The sequence below is a fragment of the Typopeltis vanoorti genome, chromosome 21 (assembly GCF_054136105.1).
Source record: "Typopeltis vanoorti isolate ZY-2024b chromosome 21, IOZ_Tvanoo_1.0, whole genome shotgun sequence".
NCBI classification, from domain to species: Eukaryota; Metazoa; Arthropoda; class Arachnida; order Uropygi; family Thelyphonidae; genus Typopeltis; species Typopeltis vanoorti.
The window spans coordinates 38,821,863-38,840,459 of record NC_143569.1 but is presented as its reverse complement, the minus strand read 5'-3'; the positions used below and the strand labels follow the sequence as shown (position 1 = coordinate 38,840,459).

At 34.6% G+C, this 18,597-nt stretch overlaps 1 protein-coding gene across 2 annotated transcripts in view; it reads left to right on the top strand.

Moving 5' to 3' along the window:
• LOC150094754 (AP-1 complex subunit sigma-2-like) overlaps positions 1-18,597 on the top strand; it is a 130,118-nt gene that overhangs the window by 54,477 nt on the left and 57,044 nt on the right. The window lies entirely within an intron of this gene.

The window sequence follows — 18,597 nt, the reverse complement described above, 5'->3', positions numbered from 1 at the left end:
TCTGCTGGGTATTTCCGGGCAGCTTCAATGTCTGTTGATGCTGATTCTCCCTGGATTTTAAGATTATACAAAGAAAACTGCTTTTTAAAATTTTTAAAACAACCCTTACTGTACAAAATCCATGCTGAGAGATTTCTTCTGAAGAATCTTGATCATGTTCTTTTAAAGGTTTATAAACTTGAGGTTTTTTTGCTTAATAAGGTGTCCATCCAAAGGAATTTTATTTTGAGTGCAATTTTCTATCCAAATCATTAGACATTTCTCCATTTTTTCCATTAGAATATCGCGTACATGAGCAACATGCTTTGCACTTGCCGTTGACCCAGCAGTAACACTTTCTCGGATTTTATGTTCATTTTGTTTGATTGTTCGAATTGTTGATTCATTTAAATTCAGAGTCCTTGCAACAACTCCTGGTTTTTCTCCAATTTTCAACCGCTCCAAGATTTTAATTTTTTCTTCGAGAGAAATGAATTTCCTCTTCAATGTTGGTTGGTTTTCCCCTTTCGTTGCAGTTTTAGTGGCATTACAATAAAAATAAACTTTTACATAAAAAAAAAAAAGTATTACATATGTATGTAACTCACCAGAAAATAAACTGCTCAGCTTGAAAATAACACACTTATGATTTTTAATGCACTTTCCTGCAGAAAATGAAAATAATTTCCAACAATAAACACTTTATATAGCAAACCCTAGATGGTGAACCTATGGCACTTGTGCCAGAGGTAGCACGTCTGAGAATTTTGCTGGCATGTCAACAATTTACAGGTGATATCCTTTTATATGCTTATAAATTATTCAACTTTTTTTTTTTAATTATTACAATACGCACAAGTTGAATTTTGTTTTACAAGAGAAAGTAACTATAAAGACGTGCAAATAAACTTTTACATAAAAAAAGCATTACATATGTATGTAACTCACCAGAAAATAAACTGCTCAGCTTGAGAATAACGGTTGTTATTCTCAGAATAACAAGTGTTGAGTTGAAATGCTAATTCTCTTCAACTGAATTCCATTACATCTGAAACTGTCATAACAACATTCACTATTAGTTTTAACACGTACACGACAGGGTGTCATTTATCATTCCTATGGAACTTCTCATTACCGACTGGCTCAACTCACACAAAAGTTTCAACCATTGGTTGAATTTTATGGTTGCTTGTTTGCATTTGAGGTGGCAGGCAAACTCACACACCCATTATATGGCATGCTTCAATTCTTGGTAGAATTTTATTTTAAGTTAGCCTTTGTGATCTGTCATAATGACATCGAGAATTTCAAATGCAATAAAACAAATTTCATAATTGAAAAATTGGACAATAGTTTTTAGTTAGATACCGTGTTTCAGTGCAACATATGATTTTGCTCTAGTCTATACAGCATAGTTTCTATGAGAGGGGACATGTGATTCATTAGTTAGCGCCGTTTTTATTCCAGCTGTCTGTAATTGAGAATTACACAGAGTGCAAAAGCCTCTGTACACTACCTTATTCAGGGATACAATAAAACTAAATTCCATACTTATAACTACTTGCTCGATATGGGCAGACACAAATTTAATGAAGATAAATATTTGATTTTTAAGTCCCGCTGTGAAAAATATATGAAAAAAAAATAAAGGGTTACTAGAAATTGTAGACCGCATTGTATAAGTACCATGTTATACGAGGGTTACCCGTACCCTGGATCAGAGCTAGTTATTTAAAGTTTTTCCATTTGGTTGTAAATTAAATTAATGGTGCAAAGAAATTATATTCTTGGTTTTTCTTGGTTTAATTTGTGTAAGCAAACTTTGTGTGCTTACACAAATTAAGCTACTTCTATGATTTATAACCAAGTGGACAAACTTGAACAACTAGCTCTATCATACCTGTAAAAAATTAAGGGGTCAAGCATGGTTGCTTTTTTACTCCCTTACTTGGCATTGGTTCTGGAATGTTTTTTGAAGCAATCATTGGGTAGAATTTAGTTTCAATTAAAAAGAAATAACACTAAAATGTGTCAGCCTCTAATAGAGGTCATCAGGAATATACAGGGTGTTTGGGATAAATTTGACAGTTTCGTAAGGAAAAAGAAAATCTTCTTTGTATCTATTAAATTTAATGAATTGACAAAAAAACATTACAGGCAGAGTTAATTACAATACTATCAACAAGATTTACTCAAAATAACCACCATTAGCATCGATCACAGCTTCAATTCTGCTTCGGAACCTCGAACAAGCTGATGCTACAGTCTCCCTGGGAAGGGCCGCAAAAACTGTTTTAATTTTATCCATTAACTGGGCTTTTGTATTACTGGAAGTGCGATTGGTGTCTTTTTCAACTGCGCCCCATACAAAATAATCCATGGGGTTAAGGTCTGGGGAGTTTGGAGGCCAAACATTTGGACTGGTGAAGTCGTAGAAATTTTCAGACAACCATTTTTGACTTTTCCCAGAGGTGTGGCAAGGGGCCGAATCCTGCTGCCATACATACGGCCTACCATTGGCTACCCTTGTTATCCAGGGCTTGACTACAGTTAGCAACTCCAGAACAAAGCCCGAATTCCAATGCCAGGGTTCTTCAACACCTGTTCCTGCAGATTTGCGAGGAATTCTGCTGTACGAACGCAATCAGATCGTCTGCTAGGGATCTTTCTTCTTGCTACATCCTCGTAGTCACCATTGCAAGTCTCTAGTTCATGCCTGATTGTTTTTACTGTATTCAGGGAGCATTGGGCAGCAGTCGTAATATCCTTATTTTGATGGCGGGCACGAATCATCATGATACAAGTTATTCTCTTCCATGATTCAGGTGGGTTCCAGCTATCCATCCTTTCTGACATCTTGTATATGAATGAAGAAGGGTCCAAACTTTTAAATGAAGAGAAGTGTGTGTTAATACATGTAACTTACGGAAAAATATAATTAATTATAAATATGTCAAATTTATCCCGAACACCCTGTATATGTATGAACAAAACACATGCTACATCACAATACATAAGTATGCTATAGTGTAACTGCTTTGTTAACTATTTACATTAATGTGATCTCTGGTGAGGAAAGAGTAAAATTTTAAAATTAAAAAAAATGAGTAAAATAAAAACTTTTTAATATATAATTAAAAAAATTATAATCAAAAAAGCATAATAAAATTATAAATATAAATTATTAAAAGTGGAATTACAATTGCAACTCTACAGAATGATGAATCAGCATCTCACAAGCTTCTTTGAATTTTCTTTCAAACAAAATTTTGTTGCAGTGTATTGACTTGGTGCCTTTCCACTTAATTCTGTGACACGTTTGGAGTGCATGGTCAGAAAGGCCTGTTTTACCATAGTAAAGGAATTTAATGTCGTATTTCTTATTGGAATTGTGTAGCCTGTTTCCCCTTTGTAGGGTAAGTTGCAGGTGCACTGGATTGTTTAAACCCCATGGGTGGGCAAGGTAAGGAAGGGTCTCTTTGTATGAGCTAAGTATGTTTTTTAATTTAAGGTTAGAATGTTGCCTTAATATTGTATTTATGGAGTGTTCTATCATTGTTTTTTTTTTTTTTTTTATTTCCCTAATTGTATTTATGGAGTGTTCTATCATTGTTTTTTTTTTTTCTATTTCCCTAATGTAATCTTTTTTTGCCTTACGTAGCACTGTTGTGGAGGATCCTGTGAACTGATTTTTTTATAGTAGCCATTCTTTATAAAAATTTTGCTAACAATTTCATATTTATTTTTCAGTGCCTGCTTGCTGATGCAGATTGTTAAGGCTCTATATTTCAGGGTGCTAATGATCTCTAATTTTTGTGTTCGATGGTTGTATGAATCTTTGTACATGTATTGGCCTGTGAAAAACATGACAAGTGTGTCTAGAAAAGGAAAAGAGTTATTGTTTTCACTCTTGATGGTGAATTGGATATGTTTGTGTAGCTTGTTCCAATGGCTTAGAAATATATTTACCATTTGATGGCCATGTAGCCAAATGGTGAATAGATTATTAACTTATACGAGTCAAACTTTGCACTTTAGACTTGCCGAATCTAGAGCTTGTTGCTCAAAGTCTTCCACGTAAAAGTTAGTTATGGGGGGAGGGGGCTGTACCTTCTATTTGTGGATAGAAATTATTTTTCTAGCTGAAATACCCAGAACAAAGTATGTGGGTGAAGAGGGCTATGATATCAGGTGGAAATTTGTTCTGTAAGAGAATAATCGTGTCTTTAATTGGGACATTCATGAAAAGAGCGGTTATGTCAAAGCTGAATCTTTGTTGTTGAGCATGATGTTTTTAATTTTGTTTATGAAAGCTTGTGTATTTTTCATGTAGGAAGAGGAATGACCTACGAACTCCTTAAGTGTTGCCACCAGTTTCTTGACTAAGTAATTATTAGGCTTGTCGTTCCTTCAACTATCAGTTACAGTGGTGTGTGTATTTTTGACAGACTGTAAATTCTGGGAGTGTGAGCCATTATGACAGAATATATTGCTGGTTACTGCTATAGACCAGGGATCCACAGGAAGATGTAGGTGCTATGTTTTTGCAGATTAATACAATGAGTGCACGCTGAGCAATTATTTTGGGAGATTCAGCTATAGTGACGTAGACTGGAGGGAGGAAAGGGAACATGGCAAGATGGAAGTGGAATTTATACAGTTGCTAAGGGATAATTATCTGAAACAACATATAGAGGGACCAAAGGTTTCAGAGTATTGGATCTGGTAATAGCATCAGAAGATATATCTAGAACCAAGGTAGACACTCTAACTCTAATTGGGAAGGGTGGCCATGTAGTCTTGTTCTGGGAAGTTGCTAAACTCTTGAAATTATTCTCTATCAAGAAAGGATTTATGTTGAACTGTAAAAGCTGATGTGTAATTAAGACACACTTATGATTAATCTTGGAGCAGTGCCATGGCTTCAGAAGCTACAAGGAAAGAATGTCAGTAGTGCATGGGAAGTGGTTGAGAGAAGCAGTATCAGACTACTTACCCAAGGTCAGGAAGATGATCCAAGTGGGGGATTAAGTGGATGAGTAGAGACATAAAGCAAGAGCTGCAAAAGAAAACAAAACACTGTGGAGAGAATATAAAGAAAAAGGTGATCAGCATACTCATGAGCAGTACAAAGTGCAAGCAAGAAGGGTGACTAGTATGGTGAGAAAGGCCAAATTAGATTATGAGAAACTCACTAAGCATGGCAAAGTAATTCATAAAGAGCTTCTTTGTTATGTAGCAAGTAAGAGGAAAAATCTATGGTTGGATGACTTTAATCATTGCAGATGGTAGGAAGGTGAGAGAGGCAAAAAAAAATAGTTGAGTTGCTGAGTGAACATTTTGCAAAGGTATCATCCAGGTGGAGATTTTGCTGATGTGAAAGACACATGTCAAAATTGAGGTGAAGGAGGTGTTCGGTATATTGAAAAATATCAGTGTACATATAGCAGTGGGATTGGATGGCATGTCAGCCTGTGTACTATGTGAATGTGCAAGATTTAAGTATCAGTTCTGTCAGGGTTCCAAGGGAGTGGAAAGAGGGTAAGATAGTTTCCATATATAAAGGTGGCTCCAAGACAGAAGTAGCAAATTATAAACCAATTACAGTAGAATCTCACTAATCCGAACTAATAAAAACCTTGCTCGTTCGGATTAGCGAATTTTCCCAAGAGACAACAATAACTAGCGTTTAAGACAAAAATAATCAGATTCTAATAGTACATCAATTTAATTCTGTAAATAAATTAACCAATAGAAAAAAGCTACTGTACTGTCATGTAATACAAAAAAATAATATAGTACACTAGTTTATTTCAGTAAAAAATTTAATTTATATATACCTGTATTGTTGTGGATTCTTTCTGAAATGCAATTTAATAAAATTGCATTTCAGTAAGGCTTTACGCAAATTAAGTATGTAACTTAATTTGCATAAAAAATATCATTTTCTTGTACACAACACAAAACAAAGTTTCACAAATTAACAGAAAAAAAGGTTTTTTATTTCTTTGTAAAAAAGTCACTGATTTACTTTTGCTTCTTGGAAGCTAAACTTTTTTGGAATGCTTATTCTCGAGCTGCATTAGCAACAAAATTTTGTGGAATGGCTTATCATTCTGCTTAGCCCATTCTGTACAAATATTAAAACTGTCAGCTGCCTCTTCATGTTTTACTTTTTTTTCTTTGAGTTCTTTCGAATTCACTTTCGGTTCTACCTGTAATCCATTCCGTAACATCTCTTTGTGAAATTTCAACATCTGGATTTATACAGTATTTTTAACCAAATTATGCACGTTTTGAATTTCCTCTTTTTGTGTATATTTGTGATTCCTGCCAACAATACAGTATGTACTGTACAGCATAAAAAAGCAAACATGAACACACAATACATCAAAATAGGCCTCCTGCATAATTGTACAATCAACAGTATGAACAAATTCTGTACTGTAATAATAATAAAATAAATAATAATAATTAAAATAATAATTATTAAATAAAAATAATAATACACAAAATAATAATACGTAATAAATAAATAAAAAAAATTTCTTTCAAACTGCAGTTTGGATTACTGGAAGGTTCGGATTAGCGAGATACCACTATTAATATTTCAAGAATGGTTATTAAAGTATTAGAAAAGATGGATAAAGGTACAGAGGTTTGATAGTAATACAATAATCTATGATGGGCAGCATTGCTTTGCAAAAGGTGGGTCCTGCCTTAGTAATTTATTAACATTTTGTAATGAAGTAACCTCAGAATTGGATAAAGGAAATGGTACACCATGATTACTGCTGAACTTTGCAAAGGCATTGGACAATATACTGCATGGAAAACTATTACAATTTCTATTATGATAGAAACTTATGCTAAAGCAGTTTTATAAAATTGATGCAATAGAAATTTTTCAATATATGACAAATAGAGTACTAGGAGTCTTCTGTGAAAGTTGTGTGAGTGTGGTTAGTAAGGGTATGTGCAGACTAGATTTCTTTGCATGGAGAGTAGTGAATGAGGAATGGATTGCTACAGTTAGTCGTGAGCGCCCTGACAGTGAATGAGTTTAAGAAGTATGATACGTTTTGTGTTTATAAATGTTAGTGTGGGTCTCTCACGACAGGTCCTCTGGATTCCATGGAGATACCGTATAATAATAACGTGGTAACAGCTTTTAACTGTTTCTGGCCACTTGATCAACACTTAATTCTTTAAGTAAAGTGGATATTAAATCCAGCATTATTTCAAAGCCGAATGTAGAAACTATGAAAGTTTTGTAAGGTAAGTTGACCCGAGAACTTACAGGAATACACTCCCAGGCATTCACGAGTTACCTTTGCACAGACTAATAGAACACATAGACACTGCGCAAGTGTCTATATATTTGCTTTTTATTAGTCCATTTTGATAAGGTTTCACTGGCCTAACAGCTGTTTTGAAGTGGTTGGTTCTCTTCAGAGACAAGACAGAAACCTTAAGACAGCGCTTCCCAAACTGTGGGCCGCGGCCCCCTTGGGGGCTGTAGGTTTTGTTGAGGGGGGGCCGTGAAATAATGAAAACAAATTTAAAATGCTTTAAGACTAAGTAGATTTTTTTATTTTAAAAGAAATGTATTTAACTTTTATTATTTCTCTTTTGTTATTTTTTATATTTTAATGGAAAAATTCACACATTGCTGTTGGTTCACAAACTTTGCTTCCTGCGTATTTCGGCGCTTAATGAATATTAGTAAATATCGCTTATTCATATGTTTCATTTCAAAGCAGTGGTTAATTGTATTTATTTCGAATGCTCTCCAGGGAAGCTCCAAATCTTCCTGTCCCTTTCATCACGCGTTCGTAATCAGGGACTGTTGATATTGACTTTATATACATATCAAAACTCGTTTTATATTATCACTGTCATCCAAGCTAGTTTTCTGTTACCAATAAAAGTTTCCCATATACTTCACACGTGAAAAAAAACTTAAGCAAGTTCATGTGGGGAGATAGTAACTCACTTACAGTGGTAAACAACAGGCCCTCCCTAACAGCCACTATACTGCAGAGGCAATAAAAACAAGTACTTTTATTATGCCAGTGAATAACATATGAGGAGGCTGTGTAATATATTTCTCAACAAATAGTGAAATTGGAGACAACTGGGATAAAAACACACTAATTAATGAATCACATGCCCCCTCATACAGAAACTATGCTGTATAGACTGAAACAAAACCATATGTTGCATGGGCAAACACAGTATCTAACTAAAAACTATTGTTATTAATTAGATGTGTGTGTGTGAGTTCGATTTCCCAAGGCAGCAATAAAATTCAACCGAACGTGTTAAAATTCGTAAAAGTGTTAAAACTAAGTAATATACATATACAATGAATGTTATGGCAGTTTCACATATGGAATTCGGTTGAAGAGAGTTAGCATTTCAACTCAGTTGTCAGCTATGCTTTTATCTTTCGGTTGCACGATCTTTTGTTAATACCGCACCAATCATATGCATGTTTTAATAACCTGCCTTTGATGTCTGTTTCGCATTAGGCTTAATTACCATAAAGGGAGAAAAGTCACAAAAGAGAATTCACTAATTTCATGTTATCAGTCTGTGGTGTGCCAGTATCGGTAAGTTGTGATATTATTTGATCTATTCTACGTTAAAACATTTAACCCTGAGATGGATAAGTGGCTGATTAAAAATAAAAAATCCCCCGAACAATCAGAAGAAGCAGAAACAGATTCAAAAAAAGGACAGTATTTCATATTTTACCAGAACAGCCTGCATCGTCTTCAGAACCAAACGGTAAGAGGCAAAAAATGTAATATATGCATTTGATTTTTGCAATATTCGCTGTGTATGTTTTGTATTGAATATAAATGCAATAAATATTATAATAATATATCTCTCTATTACGATTTTTTTAGAGGGGGGCTGTGAAATATTTTAATTTTTGCAAAGGGGCCCTGACATCCTGAAGTTTGGGAAGCACCGCCTTAAGAGAGCGAAAACTTTCATTCAGTACTTTCATTCAGTATGAACTTGAAATGTCAGAGAAATGTATTTTTCATAAGCAAACTCTCGTTCAGTATGTAATAAAAGTATTTACTAAAATAAAGAGCCAAGTTCGGCAATGCAAAATTATATAAATAAAGTGGATATTAAATTCAGCATTATTTCAAAGTCGAATGTAGAAGCTATGAAAGTTTTGTAAGGTAAGTTGACCAGAGAGCTTGTGGGAATACACTCCCTGGCATTCACAAGTTGCCTTAGCATGGACTAATAGTAGACATAGGTGCCACCCAAGTGTCTATATATTCGCCTTTTATTAGTCCATTTTGATAAGGTTTCACTGCGTGAAACTTTGATAATGTTTTCACTTACCTTACAAAACTTTCATAGTTTCTACATTCAGCTTTGAAATAATGCTGAATTTAATTTACTTTACTGATATAATTTTGCATTGTCGAACTGAAGGCATTTAGCTCTTTATTTTAGTAAATACTTTTATTACACACTGACTGAGAGTTCGCTTACAAGAAATACATTTCCCTGACATTTCAAGCTCCTTACTACTGAATGAGAGTTTTTGCTCTCTTAAGGTTTCTGCCTGGTCTCTAAGGAGAACTAACCACTTTGAAACAGCTATCAGGCCAGTGAAACCTTATCAAAATGGACTAATAAAAGGCAAATATATAGACACTTGTGCGGCGTCTATGTCTTCTATTAGTCCACACAAAAGCAACTTGTGAATGCCTGGGAGTGTATTCCTGTAAGCTCTCTGGTCAACTTACCTTACAAAACTTCCATAGTTTCTACATTCGGCTTTGAAATAATGCTGGATTTAATATCCACTTATATAATTTTGCATTGCCTGACCGAAGTCTTTTGCTCTTTATTTTAGTAAATTCTTAATTTATTCTGTTTTTATGTGGTTTGTAGGATTATAGTTAACTACTTGGCATGTAAAATGAACTGACTGGTAGGTATATAATTATATATATATATATATATATATACCAGTCAGTTTATTTTTTCAAGGCAAGCTATTTGGCAAAGAATTGATATCATTAGCATTGACTTCTCTTTGTCAGCCTTGGTAATAACAGTGTCTTTAGTTATTTCTTAGAGATTGAAGGACTAATATTTCTGCTTTGGTTAGATTGCTACTTCGTGGTTTATTATAACTTTTTTTTATATTTTTTGCAGCAAGTTGACAATTCATATGCTGTGCAAGAGATAACAATTCGAGTATTTCTTTTTGTTATCCCTCTTCCACAGCTATGAAGAAATATGAAGTATTAACATACATATGTAAAAATAATCATATTATAAATTCTGAATATTTTTACGTATTAATATTGTTTGTTAGTTTTTGTTTTCATACACGCAGTGTCTGCACTTGCGATGTGCTCGTTATGAAAATATTATGTTAGAAGTAATATGTAAAAAAAAGTAAAAATATTGAAGTACTTACTTAATTGATTATTTGTATTATTTATAAGAAAGTTTGTTGTGTTTTTAAATGTTGAATTTTGTGTTTATGAAAGACTTTCTTCAGCGCTGGTGGATACAGCGAGTCAGCCATATTATTACAGTGCGTAGTTTCTGACTTTTGTGGAGTGCGCATGCTCCCGGAGTGAACTTGATGTTTGATTGACAGCTGACAAGAAAGCGTTGCATATCCAAGTTACAGTGGTAAACAAGAGAGCGTTTGGAAAGTTTTTTTAGAACACTGGCCGAGGAATACTCAAGTTGGGAGGAACTTGATTTTTTGTGTGCGGCAGTTAAAAGGAAATTTTATATTGTATTCCGAAAAAGGAATAGTGGAAATAATATGTTCCAAGAAGGAATAAGTACAGAAGAAAAAGGAAATCTTGAAACTAAGTTTTTATAAACTGGCCGAGGAATATTCAAGTTAGAAGGAACTTGATTTTTTGTGTGCGGCAGTCAAAAGGAAATTGTATATTGTATTCCGAAAAAGGAATAGTGGAAATAATATGTTTCAAGAAGGAATAAGTACAGAAGAAAAAGGAAATCTTGAAACTAAGTTTTTATAAACTGGCCGAGGAATATTCAAGTTGGGAGGAACTTGATTTTTTTGTGTGCGGCAGTCAAAAGGAAATTTCATATTATATTCCGAAAAAGGAATAGTGGAAATAATATGTTTCAAGAAGGAATAAGTACAGAAGAAAAAGGAAATCTTGAAACTAAGTTTTTATAGACTGGCCGAGGAATATTCAAGTTGGGAGGAACTTGATTTTTTGTGTGCGGCAGTTAAAAGGAAATTTCATATTGTATTCCGAAAAAGGAATAGTGGAAATAATATGTTTCAAGAAGGAATAAGTACAGAAGAAAAAGGAAATCTTGAAACTAAGTTTTTATAAACTGGCCGAGGAATATTCAAGTTGGAAGGAACTTGATTTTTTGTGTGCGGCAGTCAAAAGGAAATTTCATATTGTATTCCGAAAAAGGAATAGTGGAAATAATATGTTTCAAGAAGGAATAAGTAAAGAAAAGGGAAATCTTGAAACTAAGTTTTTATAAACTGGCCAAGATATATTCAAGTAGGAAGGAACTTGATTTTGTTTTGTGTGAGGCAGTAAAAAGGAATTTTAAAGGGATCCTAAAAAAATGAAGTACAGAACCTTGTAACTTCTGGAAAGAGCCTTAACAGGAAGAGAATAAGACTATGAACATTTTTTTTGTGATTGTAAAAAAAAAAGGTGTTTTGTCTTAAGAGTAAGTTTATATTTTTTTAATAAGGCCTTGGATCCATATAATCTGTAATTGTAGTTATGTATTTTTACTAGAAGTGTATATATATTGTTTTAAGTTTTATTAAATGTGTTTATTTTGTACTTGGTGTTGAGTCAATGATTAGCTGGATTCTGAAAAAGTGAGTTAAAGTCATTGCACCAATTGGAGTGAACTCTTTGTGCAAATATAATAACATATAGGGACACTCGGAGTCAAAAATAAAAATAATTGTTAGTAAATGAAATATTATTTATAATACACATTATAAATAAAAAATGGCGCAGCCTATATAGGATAAATTCATTAACTATTAACAATGGCGCAGTCGACAGGATAAATAAATTCATTAAATATTAACACATAGATTTTAAGGGATAATTATTCAATATACTTTTTTTTGTTTGTAAATTAGAAAAATTTAACAGCATCAATTAGCTAGCTGCCAATGCTGACAACACAAAGGTTTTATAAGAATGAGATTTCAGAGGTATTCCCTTTGCACTAACCTGTAAAAAAGAACCTCTTGGCATGCTTGGAATTCCCTTCTCTGCCTATCCAGTATTGCCTCTTCAAGAACATATATGCAAAAATGTTGAAACGATAGAAGACAGGAAAATTGGACCACTTTCTTTCTAAAGCCATAGTACATAAAACCATAATCCTCCCTTCTGAACTGTACTCAGCAGGGAAGATTAAGTATTACAGAAGCTGAAGAAAAACAATAATATAATAAACTTGCACATTTATTTATTTTATTTTATTTTTGGTCCAGTAGAGACACCAGCAAGCTAAAATAGAATTTTTTCAATTACCAAAGAAGCATAGAGGCATGGTGGTTTCCATTATTAAAATTCTGCTAGTTAAACAATACAGTCTGAAAAATCCATAAAGTATTAGGCCAATCACATACATGCAATCCTGTTCCATAACTGCCTAGGTTTTCATTCAGGCATTATTTCATTTCAAGTCGGCATTATTTCAAAGCCGAATGTAGAAACTATGAAAGTTTCGAATGTATTCCCATAAGTTCGCCAGAGAACTTATGGGAATACATTCCCCGGCATTCACAAGTTGCCTTAGCATGGACTAATAGAAGCTGTATGAAATAAATGATCACATTGGCCCAAGAGCTGAGATTGTTCCTGAATACTACAGCATTCCATGCTTAACTCTAAGATGTTACAGCATTGTGGCACTGACATTCTTTCCATTAATAACAGCAAAACTTAGTATAAGGAAATCTTTGACCTCTTCTGTCACAAACTCTCACATTGGGGTACTAATAATTGTTAGTACCCAATTAGTACATTATTGAAGTTTTTAGGATACCCTAATAGGAGGGATCTTGCTTAGAGAATTGCATATGGTCGCCTTCCAGTAAGTGCGATCAAATGTAGGTACTTTAATATTGATGACCCAATCTGCAATGTGTTACACACTGGAAACAGTAGAGCATACATTCTACAGCATCTGCCCCCTTGCCCCATATATTTGGGATATACATTATATCCCAAATACAGATATATATTATTCTTCTAGATTTGTTCCAATTAACCAGTGGACTAATTCACCAGAATCTGCTGAATATGTCTTCTTTTACTGAAGTTTATGTATACTCCATATAATGAAGGATAAGATGATTCACCCAGAACATCAAGGAATAAATTTTACAATCAGAAATCATATATATATTGCCATGGAGTGAGTAGATTTAAACTACAAATCCTGATAAACAGGGAGATGGAAAAATCTTATGATAGAGACATATAGTATGCTGGTCAAGGGATTTTATAGAATAATAGTAGGTGAGATTTCTGAGTATGCACACTGTGCCCATTAAGGAATGAGAGAACATTTATTATATCAAAACAAAGAAACAACTGGTTTCTGTTGACAGAAACTCGTTGTTTCTCAATGTCACTGAAGTGCTCCCCTTTCGATACACACACACACACTTCATCTTTAGGAAGAGGGAAAAATTTTGCAGGAGACAAATCTGGCGAATAGAAGTGATGTTCAATTGTACAGATTGACTTCGAAGCCAGAAACTGCTTCACAGGCAGCACACGGTGCACTGACACATTGTCGTACAACAGAAACCAGTTGTTGTGGAACAGTTCTTTCCTGACATGTCACAGTAGGCATACAGATGTTGATTTACTTCTAATGAACAATTTCCTTAGCTTTCACATTTTGATTTGTCTGTGCAGAAACTGGCTGTCCACAGTTGAGGTTCATCCTCCAGGGACTCCCTCCCTTCTATAAACGTGAAAACCAGCAGATCACCTATACATTGCTCAGAGTCATCTCCGTAAACTTTTTTTTATGTCTTGGTAAACTACTGCAGCAGTTTTTCCTAATTTATAGTAAAATTTTATCCCAGCTCTTTGCTCCATGACACAACTTTTTAACGCACAAAAACTGCTGCATCACCGGACTTGAAAGTTGCACCTGCGATTACAACACAAGCTGTCAAGAGTAACGAATGTGTTTATTACTTTTATTCAAAGGGCTGTCCTGTAAAAAATCAATCTCATTACTTAATGTGCACACTGTGTATGGTATGAGGGAGGGAACAAGAGAAATTGAATATAGGTGACAAAATGTGAAACCTGAATTTTCTTTTAAGGAGAGTGATAAATGCATCATCTTTTATTGAGTTTTAAGGGAAATATGATGAGTGGAGTGTAAGTTGATTGATCCTCCTGCAAGTGTCGATAATTTTAAAACATATCATAAGACCTTCTGTAGTGCCACCCAGTGATCCAAATGCTGTAAAACTTTGCATGATTACATTGTATGTCATGTAGAAGCAATGTCTGTGTGTGTGTGGGGTGGGGGATGTAGTTCCAGAACTCTCTGTCAGGGATGCTGTATGATGTGGCAAATGTTGGTGTAGTAATTTTTCTGTGTGTGTAAGGAGAAAAGTGACACAAGCATAAATTGCACATTTTTATTCGCTTCCAATTATGCTTTCATAGGCTGTACTGTTCAATGTGCTGCCCATCTCACTATGCCATAATTCAACAGCAGAACACAGTTGATTGGGACTGATGTTTTGCACATGCTGTCTTTCAGTGCTGGCAAGTTATCAGGATAATTCTAATAAACCTTGTCTTTGAGAAATCCCCAGATCCAGAAATCACAGGGGATCAGCAGCTGTGGCACAACAAAATTGATTATCATATCATGATACCTCTTATTAACTAAGTAGGTCATAGGACCCAACTGGCAAATGTACTCAAAGAAGAATGATTCAATGATAAACGAAGCTGTATACCTACACAAAACATTAACTTTGGGTGAATGCAAAGAAATTTGTTAGATTGCAAGTGGATTTGGCATAGCCCATACCCAGAAATTGTGGATATTCACAGCTCTGTTTAGGTGAAAGTGAGCCTCATCTTTCTACAAAATCATCCACGGCCGTGCAGTGTCCCGTTTCACTCGAGCAAAGAATGCTAAAGTGGATTCAAGTGGACTCAAGTCAACTTTAGTTCTGTGGGCACAACTCTGTGTCAGGATTATCTAGAATGGGTAGAAATGCAGAATCTTCTGTAGAATTTTCCAGTCAGTTTCGTAAAGCACATTCATGTGTCTTGATACAGAACATGCACTGCAGGAACCATTGCTATTATTCATGGCCTGCTCGACAATGCCATTAGCAACTTCATTCAGTCGTTGTGAACTGATTAGTGACCTCTGTCAGGTCTAATTTCCAATGATCCTGTTTCTTCAAAATAACTAATCATTCATTGCAAAGCACATGGAAATAGTGGACCTCGTCAACATTTGTTTTGGTGATGAAATTCCAGAGTGCAGCAACAGTATTGCAGTTCCTTAGGTAGTACCGCTCCACGAGCAAAGCACATTAGGGCAAGGTTAGTGCCTTCACTGCAGACAGTATTAACAATCAGAATGAAGGGAAAAATCCATGTGCATCTTTTTAAACCCTCCTGGCAAGTGCCAAGTTGCATGATATGCAAATTCCATGCAATTGGTGTTTACAACGCTCCTGGTGTTGAATTTATTTTTTCTTAGATATCACTTCTGAATGATACACAGTGTATTCCTGCAAAATTTCACAGCATTTGGATCACTGGATGGTGCTCCACAATGCCTTAAACAGGAATACTGATCACCCTATAGATCTAACAGCAAAGCTACCCTTGTTTCTTTTCAATTTTTTATCCCATCTTCACTCAACAGCTTTGTGACATTCAAGTAACTTGGCTCCATAGCATTGTAATTAACACGTTCACTGCCACGCTCCTGAGGCATAGTATGTTCCTGCACGCCAAGCGCTTTTGCGTCTTCAAGGTCACTACAAGTAATCTCGTAGCCAGCTTATCAGACAGAATTTTGTTTCATATGCCAACTACAAGTAATCTTGTATCACTCCCACCCATATATTATATGCGCTGACAAATGTGTTTATTGCATCTAGTCTCTAAAAACCTTCAGTTTCACCATGACCAGTAAAACAAAACTTACTGATAAAGAATTAGAAGCTTACGCTAATATGAGCGCTGATGACTTTAATGAATTCATCAACACAAATGGAAGGATAAGAGGGAAGTTCTTTCCATTTCAAATATGCATAAATTTGAAATGGTTGAAGCAAAAAATCGGAATGGTAAAATTCACTTAAAACCAAATATCATTAGGGACTATAATTTGGGTATGTCGGGCATCGATCTTTCTGATCAAATGCTTTCTTACTATTCCCCCTTCACAAAAGACAATTAGATGGCCAAAGAAATTGGTAATATGCATTTTTGATATATACATTCAAAACGCATATAAATTTTATAATATAATTACTGGAAACGCAATGACTGCGTTAAAATTTAGAGATCAATTTATCTCAGTTTTTGTTGGAATGGATGAGCTTACAGCATCACAGAATATCAGCAGGATTTGGGAATTTTAATTACTTGGAAATTTCACCACCTACAGAAAAAAATATTCACCGACAAAGCCATGCCGAGTATGTACACGAAACAAACAATGATGCGAAACATGTTATTGTCCTTTGCCAGGAAAAACCACCATTGTGAGTGGAATATTGTTTTAAAGTGTATCATTCATAATTTGAATAAATTGGTTTTTATTTTATTGATTTAATGTTATTATTTTTATTGATTTTATCAGTTTTAAATTGATTTACAAATTACGTGTTATACTATGGATTAGCTCGCGCTTGGCATAGGAGGTTGGTAATTGACATAAGAATATATTCGTAGTTGGCTTCTGAGGCACATATATAATATACTATATTTTAGTTGAAATTATTTCCCTTCTACCAAGCCCCCAGACGTCCTCCCTGCTTTATTCAGAATCCAAGGGTCCAAAATTAAGGTAATTATACTAAGGGTTAACTCGTGTTTGGCATAGGAGGTCGGTAAATCGACATACGAGTATACTCGTAGTTGGCTTGTAAAGTTCATATACGAACTATGAGTATACTCGTAGTTGGCAGCGAACGTGTTAATACTTTGATAGGGCTGCGAATCATATCTACTAAATCTGTAGATCTGAAGTGTCTGTGTTTCCTACCACCTCTGATTTGTCGTGACGACCTTTTCTGTCGTGTTCTAACTCACATCTAGTTTCAAGTCACTTTTATAATTAAAATAACCAATTGCGAAGTGATCACCGATCCAAAAGTAGGGAAATTTATATTTATACTGCACCACCCTATTCTTGGATTAGTCTATATAAATAGTAGGATCAATTCTAAATTAGTTTAGCAGTCATCTCATTAGGCCAAATCATTTACTATCATATTCACTTGGGGTTCCCGCTAGATTCGAACATTTATGAACGGTGCAATAAAAAGGAATTCAGGCAAACACAATATTTAGATCAACAAAATAAAACATTTAATATACGATATGGTTAACAAATACAAGAACTCTATTTTAAAATGGAACTACACAAATAACTTAACACATCTTCCTAGGTCACTCATGCTAAATCAATGTTCTAACTTCTTTACAATTCACAGTCTCAAAAACATAAATCTTCTTATCTCAAGTTAATATAACAACTTCACATTTAATCAGTCTTCACAAATCTATCAGCTCAATGTTTATATTCACAGCAGGCAATACTCTATGTAAGCAATATTCCAAACAAATATATTCCGGTCCTTGAGCATCGGGGATATATCACAGTTAAAGCTAAAATAGACAAACTTATACAACTACTCTTACCAGACAAATTCTTCAACACATCAAATTATTGAGAGAGCACTTATGAATTAACTTAATCAACGTTAGCGGAACACACATAACAAAAATCTCCACAGTTTTAACTGTACTACTGTTAGTCGCACTTCACTATTCCAAACAACAGTAATTAGGTACTGATATCTTCTCTTGTTCACTTTTCTCCAAGTAATCAATATAATCTTTTCCTAGGGCAACATAGAATTTATTCGTAATCCAGATTGACTGGAACTAATCAGAATTCTCGCATTGACTGTCCAGTTTCCTTTTATCTGATTACGGCATTAACCTTTCTTCATTACAACAGCCGATTTCACTTATAATATTAAACTTTATGATTCACTACTTATTGGTTCACTTCCGAACACTATTTTCATAAATTTCTGCCCTGAGGATTTTATAATCTTCTTTTACTTCTTTACTTGTACGCTACTTTCCTACTGGTTCCGCAAAACTCTCTCCTCCCTCCCCTAATAATAATTCTTCTCTCCCTTTCTCTGTCTTATCTATGACCTTCCTTCTCCTTTTTGTTTCTATCTATGACCTTCACTCCCACCTTACGTTCGAATGCCACGCTCTACTCCACTCGTGGTTGTTTACGCGTGCGTCTCCATGACAACAGATTAAACGTAAACAT